General features: G+C 32.3%; 8 non-coding genes across 8 annotated transcripts; all 8 read left to right on the forward strand.

The window, feature by feature from the left end:
* Positions 1-2,327: 2,327 nt before the first annotated feature.
* Positions 2,328-2,399, forward strand: TRNAW-CCA (transfer RNA tryptophan (anticodon CCA)). The gene has a single exon. It is a non-coding gene; the product is annotated as a tRNA-Trp (tRNA).
* A 1,149-nt stretch (positions 2,400-3,548) lies between these two features.
* On the forward strand, positions 3,549-3,620 carry TRNAW-CCA (transfer RNA tryptophan (anticodon CCA)). The gene has a single exon. It is a non-coding gene; the product is annotated as a tRNA-Trp (tRNA).
* Positions 3,621-6,490: 2,870 nt separating this feature from the next.
* TRNAW-CCA (transfer RNA tryptophan (anticodon CCA)) lies at positions 6,491-6,562 on the forward strand. Its single transcript has one exon. It is a non-coding gene; the product is annotated as a tRNA-Trp (tRNA).
* Positions 6,563-7,711: 1,149 nt separating this feature from the next.
* TRNAW-CCA (transfer RNA tryptophan (anticodon CCA)) lies at positions 7,712-7,783 on the forward strand. Its single transcript has one exon. It is a non-coding gene; the product is annotated as a tRNA-Trp (tRNA).
* A 1,150-nt stretch (positions 7,784-8,933) lies between these two features.
* TRNAW-CCA (transfer RNA tryptophan (anticodon CCA)) lies at positions 8,934-9,005 on the forward strand. The gene has a single exon. It is a non-coding gene; the product is annotated as a tRNA-Trp (tRNA).
* A 1,149-nt stretch (positions 9,006-10,154) lies between these two features.
* Positions 10,155-10,226, forward strand: TRNAW-CCA (transfer RNA tryptophan (anticodon CCA)). The gene has a single exon. It is a non-coding gene; the product is annotated as a tRNA-Trp (tRNA).
* Positions 10,227-11,376: 1,150 nt separating this feature from the next.
* On the forward strand, positions 11,377-11,448 carry TRNAW-CCA (transfer RNA tryptophan (anticodon CCA)). Its single transcript has one exon. It is a non-coding gene; the product is annotated as a tRNA-Trp (tRNA).
* A 544-nt stretch (positions 11,449-11,992) lies between these two features.
* TRNAW-CCA (transfer RNA tryptophan (anticodon CCA)) lies at positions 11,993-12,064 on the forward strand. The gene has a single exon. It is a non-coding gene; the product is annotated as a tRNA-Trp (tRNA).
* The last annotated feature ends 106 nt before the right edge of the window (positions 12,065-12,170 follow it).

The following is a 12,170-nucleotide window of genomic DNA, read 5'->3' on the forward strand; positions in this document are numbered from 1 at the left end:
TATACAAGAAACTAAATACTAAGATTGTTGTCTACTTTCAATAATGTGATTATAGCTCAAACTCATACCTATATCACTAGCACATAGTCATTAAATATCTCACCTTCTTATCAGTTCTCATAATTATAATACTAAAAATATCCAGTTTAGATTAAACTTTACTTGAAGGCCAACTCTAAATGTCTGTAATGTAACAATACATTTAAAAGCAATTAGCTTTTCTGGATCAATTTTGGATCACTGCCGTCACTTGTCTTTTTTAGAAATACATTTAGTACCAATTTGATTTTTAAGATGACTTTTTCCATTCACATGACGTATACTATGAGGCATAAAAACTCTACACTGAAGGAAAAACCAGAATACATATCTTTTTGTTTTGTTACCAAGGATGTAGGCTTGTTTGCTTGACAACTACCTAATTCAAGGTTTAGCATAAGCAGATGAACTATTTGTAATATAAACCACCAGAAAATCTACTGAATCAGTTTTAATAAGAGGCAACGTTAGCTCATCTGACTCAAGATTAGAAGGTTGCGTGTTCAAATCACGTCAGGGTCAGTTATCATTTTGAAGATAAAATGCTCTATTCTGCCCAAAAATACTATACTAGAAACTAATTACCAAGATTGTTATCTACTTTCAATAATGTGATTATACCTCAAACTGATACCTATATCACTAGCACATAGTCATTAAATAACTCACAATCTTATCAGTTCTCATAATTATTATACAAAAAATATCCAGTTTAGAGAATACGTTACCTGAAGGCCAACTCTAAATGTCTGTAATGTAACAATACATTTAAAAGCAATTAGCTTTTCTGGATCAATTTTGGATCACTACCATCACTTGTCTATTTTAACAATACATTTAGTACCAATTTGATTTTATGGATGACTTTTTCCATTCAAATGACCTATACTGTGATGAATAAAAATTATACACTAAAGGAAAAACCACCAGAGATATCTTTTTGTTTTGTTACCGAGGATGTAGGTTTGTTTGCTTGACAACTACCTAATTCAAGGTTTAGTATAAGCAGATGATCTATTTGTAATATAAACCACCAGAAAAATCTACTGAATCTGATTTAACAAGTGACTTCGTGGCGCAACGTTAGCGTGTCTGACTCCAGATCAGAAGGTTGCGTGTTCAAATCGCGTCGGGGTCAGTTGTCATTTTGAAGATAAAATGCTCTTTTCTGCCAAAAAAATACTATACAAGAAACTAAATACTAAGATTGTTGTCTACTTTCAATAATGTGATTATAGCTCAAACTGATACCTATATCACTAGCACATAGTCATTAAATATCTCACCTTCTTATCAGTTCTCATAATTATAATACTAAAAATATCCAGTTTAGATTAAACTTTACTTGAAGGCCAACTCTAAATGTCTGTAATGTAACAATACATTTAAAAGCAATTAGCTTTTCTGGATCAATTTTGGATCACTGCCGTCACTTGTCTTTTTTAGAAATACATTTAGTTCCAATTTGATTTTAAAGATGACTTTTTCCATTCACATGACGTATACTATGAGGAATAAAAACTCTACACTGAAGGAAAAACCAGAATACATATCTTTTTGTTTTGTTACCAAGGATGTAGGCTTGTTTGCTTGACAACTACCTAATTCAAGGTTTAGCATAAGCAGATGAACTATTTGTAATATAAACCACCAGAAAATCTACTGAATCAGTTTTAATAAGAGGCAACGTTAGCTCATCTGACTCAAGATTAGAAGGTTGCGTGTTCAAATCACGTCAGGGTCGGTTATCATTTTGAAGATAAAATGCTCTATTCTGCCCAAAAATACTATACTAGAAACTAATTACCAAGATTGTTATCTACTTTCAATAATGTGATTATACCTCAAACTGATACCTATATCACTAGCACATAGTCATTAAATAACTCACATTCTTATCAGTTCTCATAATTATTATACAAAAAATATCCAGTTTAGAGAATACGTTACCTGAAGGCCAACTCTAAATGTCTGTAATTTAACAATACATTTAAAAGCAATTAGCTTTTCTGGATCAATTTTGGGTCACTACCATCACTTGTCTATTTTAACAATACATTTAGTACCAATTTGATTTTATGGATGACTTTTTCCATTCAAATGACCTATACTGTGATGAATAAAAATTATACACTAAAGGAAAAACCACCAGACATATCTTTTTGTTTTGTTACCGAGGATGTAGGTTTGTTTGCTTGACAACTACCTAATTCAAGGTTTAGTATAAGCAGATGATCTATTTGTAATATAAACCACCAGAAAAATCTACTGAATCTGATTTAACAAGTGACCTCGTGGCGCAACGGTAGCGCGTCTGACTCCAGATCAGAAGGTTGCGTGTTCAAATCACGTCAGGGTCAGTTGTCATTTTGAAGATAAAATGCTCTTTTCTGCCAAAAAAATACTATACAAGAAACTAAATACTAAGATTGTTGTCTACTTTCAATAATGTGATTATAGCTCAAACTCATACCTATATCACTAGCACATAGTCATTAAATATTTCACCTTCTTATCAGTTCTCATAATTATAATACTAAAAATATCCAGTTTAGATTAAACTTTACTTGAAGGCCAACTCTAAATGTCTGTAATGTAACAATACATTTAAAAGAAATTGCTTTTCTGGATCAATTTTGGATCACTGCCGTCACTTGTCTTTTTTAGAAATACATTTAGTACCAATTTGATTTTAAAGATGACTTTTTCCATTCACATGACGTATACTATGAGGCATAAAAACTCTACACTGATGGAAAAACCAGAATACATATCTTTTTGTTTTGTTACCAAGGATGTAGGCTTGTTTGCTTGACAACTACCTAATTCAAGGTTTAGCATAAGCAGATGAACTATTTGTAATATAAACCACCAGAAAATCTACTGAATCAGTTTTATTAAGAGGCAACGTTAGCTCATCTGACTCAAGATAAGAAGGTTGCGTGTTTAAATCACGTCAGGGTCGGTTATCATTTTGAAGATAAAATGCTCTATTCTGCCCAAAAATACTATACTAGAAACTAATTACCAAGATTGTTATCTACTTTCAATAATGTGATTATACCTGAAACTGATACCTATATCACTAGCACATAGTCATTAAATACCTCACATTCTTATCAGTTCTCATAATTATTATACAAAAAATATCCAGTTTAGAGAATACGTTACTTGAAGGCCAACTCTAAATGTCTGTAATGTAACAATACATTTAAAAGCAATTAGCTTTTCTGGATCAATTTTGGATCACTACCATCACTTGTCTATTTTAACAATACATTTAGTATCAATTTGATTTTATGGATGACTTTTTCCATTCAAATGACCTATACTGTGATGAACAAAAATTATACACTAAAGGAAAAACCACCAGACATATCTTTTTGTTTTGTTACCGAGGATGTAGGTTTGTTTGCTTGACAACTACCTAATTCAAGGTTTAGTATAAGCAGATGATCTATTTGTAATATAAACCACCAGAAAAATCTACTGAATCTGATTTAACAAGTGACCTCGTGGCGCAACGGTAGCGCGTCTGACTCCAGATCAGAAGGTTGCGTGTTCAAATCACGTCGGGGTCAGTTGTCATTTTGAAGATAAAATGCTCTTTTCTGCCAAAAAAATACCATACAAGAAGCTAAATACTAATGGGGGGCATCCACTAGACGATTTTATCCCTGTCCAACCTCTTAACGATTTTCCCTTGAAGTTTCCCTTGAAATATGATCTTCCACTCTGAACAATTTGCAAAGGATTGCAAAAGATTTGCAAAGGATTTGCAAAAGATCTGCAAACGATTTGCAAAAGATCTAACAATAAACTATGTTGTTTTAATCTGTAATTGAGAGCTTTCAGCTATAGTGGGCAGACAGTGGTTCATCGTTTGATCGTTCAGCATGAACGATGTGTAAACGATGTGTAAACGATGTGTAAACGATTTGTAAGCAATCAAGTGAAATTGACCTGCATGTTCAGTCGATGGAGGAGACGATCAAACGACCAGCGGGAGCGCGCATCGTGCATCGTTAGAAACAATTACTGCACGATTTGCAAACGATGTTCAAACGATGTTTGAACGATTATCGAACGATTTTGTCATTATCGTTCAATCGTTCAACTTTATCGTCTAGTGGATACCCCCCTTAAGATTGTTGTCTACTTTCAATAATGTGATTATAGCTCAAACTGATACCTATATCACTAGCACATAGTCATTAAATATTTCACCTTCTTATCAGTTCTCATAATTATAATACTAAAAATATCCAGTTTAGATTAAACTTTACTTGAAGGCCAACTCTAAATGTCTGTAATGTAACAATACATTTAAAAGAAATTGCTTTTCTGGATCAATTTTGGATCACTGCCGTCACTTGTCTTTTTTAGAAATACATTTAGTACCAATTTGATTTTAAAGATGACTTTTTCCATTCACATGACGTATACTATGAGGCATAAAAACTCTACACTGATGGAAAAACCAGAATACATATCTTTTTGTTTTGTTACCAAGGATGTAGGCTTGTTTGCTTGACAACTACCTAATTCAAGGTTTAGCATAAGCAGATGAACTATTTGTAATATAAACCACCAGAAAATCTACTGAATCAGTTTTATTAAGAGGCAACGTTAGCTCATCTGACTCAAGATAAGAAGGTTGCGTGTTCAAATCACGTCAGGGTCGGTTATCATTTTGAAGATAAAATGCTCTATTCTGCCCAAAAATACTATACTAGAAACTAATTACCAAGATTGTTATCTACTTTCAATAATGTGATTATACCTGAAACTGATACCTATATCACTAGCACATAGTCATTAAATACCTCACATTCTTATCAGTTCTCATAATTATTATACAAAAAATATCCAGTTTAGAGAATACGTTACTTGAAGGCCAACTCTAAATGTCTGTAATGTAACAATACATTTAAAAGCAATTAGCTTTTCTGGATCAATTTTGGATCACTACCATCACTTGTCTATTTTAACAATACATTTAGTACCAATTTGATTTTATGGATGACTTTTTCCATTCAAATGACCTATACTGTGATGAATAAAAATGATACACTAAAGTAAAAACCACCAGACATATCTTTTTGTTTTGTTACCGAGGATGTAGGTTTGTTTGCTTGACAACTACCTAATTCAAGATTTAGTATAAGCAGATGATCTATTTTTAATATAAACCACCAGAAAAATCTACTGAATCTGATTTAACAAGTGACCTTGTGGCGCAACGGTAGCGAGTCTGACTCCAGATCACAAGGTTGCGTGTTCAAATCACGTCAGGGTCAGTTGTCATTTTGAAGATAAAATGCTCTTTTCTGCCAAAAAAATACTATACAAGAAACTAACTACTAAGATTGTTGTCTACTTTCAATAATGTGGTTATATCTCAAACTGGTACCTATATCACTAGCACATAGTCATTAAAATATCTCATCTTCTTATCAGTTCTCATAATTATAATACTAAAAATATCCAGTTTAGATTAAACTTTACTTGAAGGCCAACTCTAAATGTCTGTAATGTAACAATACATTTAAAAGCAATTAGCTTTTCTGGATCAATTTTGGATCACTGCCGTCACTTGTCTTTTTTAGAGGTACATTTAGTACCAATTTGACTTTAAAGATGTTTTTTTCCATTCACATGACGTATACTATGAGGCATAAAAACTCTACACTGATGGAAAAACCAGAATACATATCTTTTTGTTTTGTTACCAAGGATGTAGGCTTGTTTGCTTGACAACTACCTAATTCAAGGTTTAGCATAAGCAGATGAACTATTTGTAATATAAACCACCAGAAAATCTACTGAATCAGTTTTATTAAGAGGCAACGTTAGCTCATCTGACTCAAGATAAGAAGGTTGCGTGTTTAAATCACGTCAGGGTCGGTTATCATTTTGAAGATAAAATGCTCTATTCTGCCCAAAAATACTATACTAGAAACTAATTACCAAGATTGTTATCTACTTTCAATAATGTGATTATACCTGAAACTGATACCTATATCACTAGCACATAGTCATTAAATACCTCACATTCTTATCAGTTCTCATAATTATTATACAAAAAATATCCAGTTTAGAGAATACGTTACTTGAAGGCCAACTCTAAATGTCTGTAATGTAACAATACATTTAAAAGCAATTAGCTTTTCTGGATCAATTTTGGATCACTACCATCACTTGTCTATTTTAACAATACATTTAGTATCAATTTGATTTTATGGATGACTTTTTCCATTCAAATGACCTATACTGTGATGAACAAAAATTATACACTAAAGGAAAAACCACCAGACATATCTTTTTGTTTTGTTACCGAGGATGTAGGTTTGTTTGCTTGACAACTACCTAATTCAAGGTTTAGTATAAGCAGATGATCTATTTGTAATATAAACCACCAGAAAAATCTACTGAATCTGATTTAACAAGTGACCTCGTGGCGAAACGGTAGCGCGTCTGACTCCAGATCAGAAGGTTGCGTGTTCAAATCACGTCGGGGTCAGTTGTCATTTTGAAGATAAAATGCTCTTTTCTGCCAAAAAAATACCATACAAGAAGCTAAATACTAAGATTGTTGTCTACTTTCAATAATGTGATTATAGCTCAAACTGATACCTATATCACTAGCACATAGTCATTAAATATTTCACCTTCTTATCAGTTCTCATAATTATAATACTAAAAATATCCAGTTTAGATTAAACTTTACTTGAAGGCCAACTCTAAATGTCTGTAATGTAACAATACATTTAAAAGAAATTGCTTTTCTGGATCAATTTTGGATCACTGCCGTCACTTGTCTTTTTTAGAAATACATTTAGTACCAATTTGATTTTAAAGATGACTTTTTCCATTCACATGACGTATACTATGAGGCATAAAAACTCTACACTGATGGAAAAACCAGAATACATATCTTTTTGTTTTGTTACCAAGGATGTAGGCTTGTTTGCTTGACAACTACCTAATTCAAGGTTTAGCATAAGCAGATGAACTATTTGTAATATAAACCACCAGAAAATCTACTGAATCAGTTTTATTAAGAGGCAACGTTAGCTCATCTGACTCAAGATAAGAAGGTTGCGTGTTCAAATCACGTCAGGGTCGGTTATCATTTTGAAGATAAAATGCTCTATTCTGCCCAAAAATACTATACTAGAAACTAATTACCAAGATTGTTATCTACTTTCAATAATGTGATTATACCTGAAACTGATACCTATATCACTAGCACATAGTCATTAAATACCTCACATTCTTATCAGTTCTCATAATTATTATACAAAAAATATCCAGTTTAGAGAATACGTTACTTGAAGGCCAACTCTAAATGTCTGTAATGTAACAATACATTTAAAAGCAATTAGCTTTTCTGGATCAATTTTGGATCACTACCATCACTTGTCTATTTTAACAATACATTTAGTATCAATTTGATTTTATGGATGACTTTTTCCATTCAAATGACCTATACTGTGATGAACAAAAATTATACACTAAAGGAAAAACCACCAGACATATCTTTTTGTTTTGTTACCGAGGATGTAGGTTTGTTTGCTTGACAACTACCTAATTCAAGGTTTAGTATAAGCAGATGATCTATTTGTAATATAAACCACCAGAAAAATCTACTGAATCTGATTTAACAAGTGACCTCGTGGCGCAACGGTAGCGCGTCTGACTCCAGATCAGAAAGTTGCGTGTTCAAATCACGTCGGGGTCAGTTGTCATTTTGAAGATAAAATGCTCTTTTCTGCCAAAAAAATACTATACAAGAAGCTAAATACTAAGATTGTTGTCTACTTTCAATAATGTGATTATAGCTCAAACTGATACCTATATCACTAGCACATAGTCATTAAATATCTCACCTTCTTATCAGTTCTCATAATTATAATACTAAAAATATCCAGTTTAGATTAAACTTTACTTGAAGGCCAACTCTAAATGTCTGTAATGTAACAATACATTTAAAAGCAATTAGCTTTTCTGGATCAATTTTGGATCACTGCCGTCACTTGTCTTTTTTAGAAATACATTTAGTACCAATTTGATTTTTAAGATGACTTTTTCCATTCACATGACGTATACTATGAGGCATAAAAACTCTACACTGAAGGAAAAACCAGAATACATATCTTTTTGTTTTGTTACCAAGGATGTAGGCTTGTTTGCTTGACAACTACCTAATTCAAGGTTTAGCATAAGCAGATGAACTATTTGTAATATAAACCACCAGAAAATCTACTGAATCAGTTTTAATAAGAGGCAACGTTAGCTCATCTGACTCAAGATTAGAAGGTTGCGTGTTCAAATCACGTCAGGGTCGGTTATCATTTTGAAGATAAAATGCTCTATTCTGCCCAAAAATACTATACTAGAAACTAATTACCAAGATTGTTATCTACTTTCAATAATGTGATTATACCTCAAACTGATACCTATATCACTAGCACATAGTCATTAAATAACTCAAATTCTTATCAGTTCTCATAATTATTATAGAAAAAATATCCAGTTTAGAGAATACGTTACTTGAAGGCCAACTCTAAATGTCTGTAATGTAACAATACATTTAAAAGCAATTAGCTTTTCTGGATCAATTTTGGATCACTACCATCACTTGTCTATTTTAACAATACATTTAGTACCAATTTGATTTTATGGATGACTTTTTCCATTCAAATGACCTATACTGTGATGAATAAAAATGATACACTAAAGTAAAAACCACCAGACATATCTTTTTGTTTTGTTACCGAGGATGTAGGTTTGTTTGCTTGACAACTACCTAATTCAAGATTTAGTATAAGCAGATGATCTATTTGTAATATAATCCACCAGAAAAATCTACTGAATCTGATTTAACAAGTGACCTCGTGGCGCAACGGTAGAGCGTCTGACTCCAGATCAGAAGGTTGCGTGTTCAAATCACGTCAGGGTCAGTTGCGATTTGAAGATAAAATGCTATTTTCTGCCAAAAAAATACTATACAAGAAACTAACTACTAAGATTGTTGTCTACTTTCAATAATGTGGTTATATCTCAAACTGGTACCTATATCACTAGCACATAGTCATTAAATAACTCACATTCTTATCAGTTCTCATAATTATTATACAAAAAATATCCAGTTTAGAGAATACGTTACTTGAAGGCCAACTCTAAATGTCTGTAATGTAACAATACATTTAAAAGCAATTAGCTTTTCTGGATCAATTTTGGATCACTGCCGTCACTTGTCTTTTTTAGAAATACATTTAGTTCCAATTTGATTTTAAAGATGACTTTTTCCATTCACATGACGTATACTATGAGGCATAAAAACTCTACACTGAAGGAAAAACCAGAATACATATCTTTTTGTTTTGTTACCAAGGATGTAGGCTTGTTTGCTTGACAACTACCTAATTCAAGGTTTAGCATAAGCAGATGAACTATTTGTAATATAAACCACCAGAAAATCTACTGAATCAGTTTTAATAAGAGGCAACGTTAGCTCATCTGACTCAAGATTAGAAGGTTGCGTGTTCAAATCACGTCAGGGTCGGTTATCATTTTGAAGATAAAATGCTCTATTCTGCCCAAAAATACTATACTAGAAACTAATTACCAAGATTGTTATCTACTTTCAATAATGTGATTATACCTCAAACTGATACCTATATCACTAGCACATAGTCATTAAATACCTCACATTCTTATCAGTTCTCATAATTATTATACAAAAAATATCCAGTTTAGAGAATACGTTACTTGAAGGCCAACTCTAAATGTCTGTAATGTAACAATACATTTAAAAGCAATTAGCTTTTCTGGATCAATTTTGGATCACTACCATCACTTGTCTATTTTAACAATACATTTAGTATCAATTTTGTTTTATGGATGACTTTTTCCATTCAAATGACCTATACTGTGATGAACAAAAATTATACACTAAAGGAAAAACCACCAGACATATCTTTTTGTTTTGTTACCGAGGATGTAGGTTTGTTTGCTTGACAACTACCTAATTCAAGGTTTAGTATAAGCAGATGATCTATTTGTAATATAAACCACCAGAAAAATCTACTGAATCTGATTTAACAAGTGACCTCGTGGCGCAACGGTAGCGCGTCTGACTCCAGATCAGAAAGTTGCGTGTTCAAATCACGTCGGGGTCAGTTGTCATTTTGAAGATAAAATGCTCTTTTCTGCCAAAAAAATACTATACAAGAAGCTAAATACTAAGATTGTTGTCTACTTTCAATAATGTGATTATAACTCAAACTGATACCTATATCACTAGCACATAGTCATTAAATATCTCACCTTCTTATCAGTTCTCATAATTATAATACTAAAAATATCCAGTTTAGATTAAACTTTACTTGAAGGCCAACTCTAAATGTCTGTAATGTAACAATACATTTAAAAGCAATTAGCTTTTCTGGATCAATTTTGGATCACTGCCGTCACTTGTCTTTTTTAGAAATACATTTAGTACCAATTTGATTTTTAAGATGACTTTTTCCATTCACATGACGTATACTATGAGGCATAAAAACTCTACACTGAAGGAAAAACCAGAATACATATCTTTTTGTTTTGTTACCAAGGATGTAGGCTTGTTTGCTTGACAACTACCTAATTCAAGGTTTAGCATAAGCAGATGAACTATTTGTAATATAAACCACCAGAAAATCTACTGAATCAGTTTTAATAAGAGGCAACGTTAGCTCATCTGACTCAAGATTAGAAGGTTGCGTGTTCAAATCACGTCAGGGTCGGTTATCATTTTGAAGATAAAATGCTCTATTCTGCCCAAAAATACTATACTAGAAACTAATTACCAAGATTGTTATCTACTTTCAATAATGTGATTATACCTCAAACTGATACCTATATCACTAGCACATAGTCATTAAATAACTCAAATTCTTATCAGTTCTCATAATTATTATACAAAAAATATCCAGTTTAGAGAATACGTTACTTGAAGGCCAACTCTAAATGTCTGTAATGTAACAATACATTTAAAAGCAATTAGCTTTTCTGGATCAATTTTGGATCACTACCATCACTTGTCTATTTTAACAATACATTTAGTACCAATTTGATTTTATGGATGACTTTTTCCATTCAAATGACCTATACTGTGATGAATAAAAATGATACACTAAAGTAAAAACCACCAGACATATCTTTTTGTTTTGTTACCGAGGATGTAGGTTTGTTTGCTTGACAACTACCTAATTCAAGGTTTAGTATAAGCAGATGATCTATTTGTAATATAAACCACCAGAAAAATCTACTGAATCAGATTTAACAAGCGACCTCATGGTGCAATGGTAGCGCGTCTGACTCCAGATCAGAAGGTTGCGTGTTCAAATCACGTCAGGGTCGGTTATCATTTTGAAGATAAAATGCTCTATTCTGCCCAAAAATACTATACTAGAAACTAATTACCAAGATTGTTATCTACTTTCAATAATGTGATTATACCTCAAACTGATACCTATATCACTAGCACATAGTCATTAAATAACTCACAATCTTATCAGTTCTCATAATTATTATACAAAAAATATCCAGTTTAGAGAATACGTTACCTGAAGGCCAACTCTAAATGTCTGTATTGTAACAATACATTTAAAAACAATTCGATTTTCTGGATCAATTTTGGGTCACTACCATCACTTGTCTATTTTAACAATACATTTAGTACCAATTTGATTTTATGGATGACTTTTTCCATTCAAATGACCTATACTGTGATGAATAAAAATTATACACTAAAGGAAAAACCACCAGAGATATCTTTTTGTTTTGTTACCGAGGATGTAGGTTTGTTTGCTTGACAACTACCTAATTCAAGGTTTAGTATAAGCAGATGATCTATTTGTAATATAAACCACCAGAAAAATCTACTGAAACGGATTTAACAAGTGACCTCGTGGCGCAACGGTAGCGCGTCTGACTCCAGATCAGAAGGTTGCGTGTTCAAATCACGTCGGGGTCAGTTGTCATTTTGAAGATAAAATGCTCTTTTCTGCCAAAAAAATACTATACAAGAAACTAAATACTAAGATTGTTGTCTACTTTCAATAATGTGATTATAGCTCAAA

This window comes from Taudactylus pleione, unplaced genomic scaffold (genome assembly GCF_031769625.1).
Source record: "Taudactylus pleione unplaced genomic scaffold, aTauple2 ptg000393l, whole genome shotgun sequence".
NCBI classification, from domain to species: domain Eukaryota; kingdom Metazoa; phylum Chordata; class Amphibia; order Anura; family Myobatrachidae; genus Taudactylus; species Taudactylus pleione.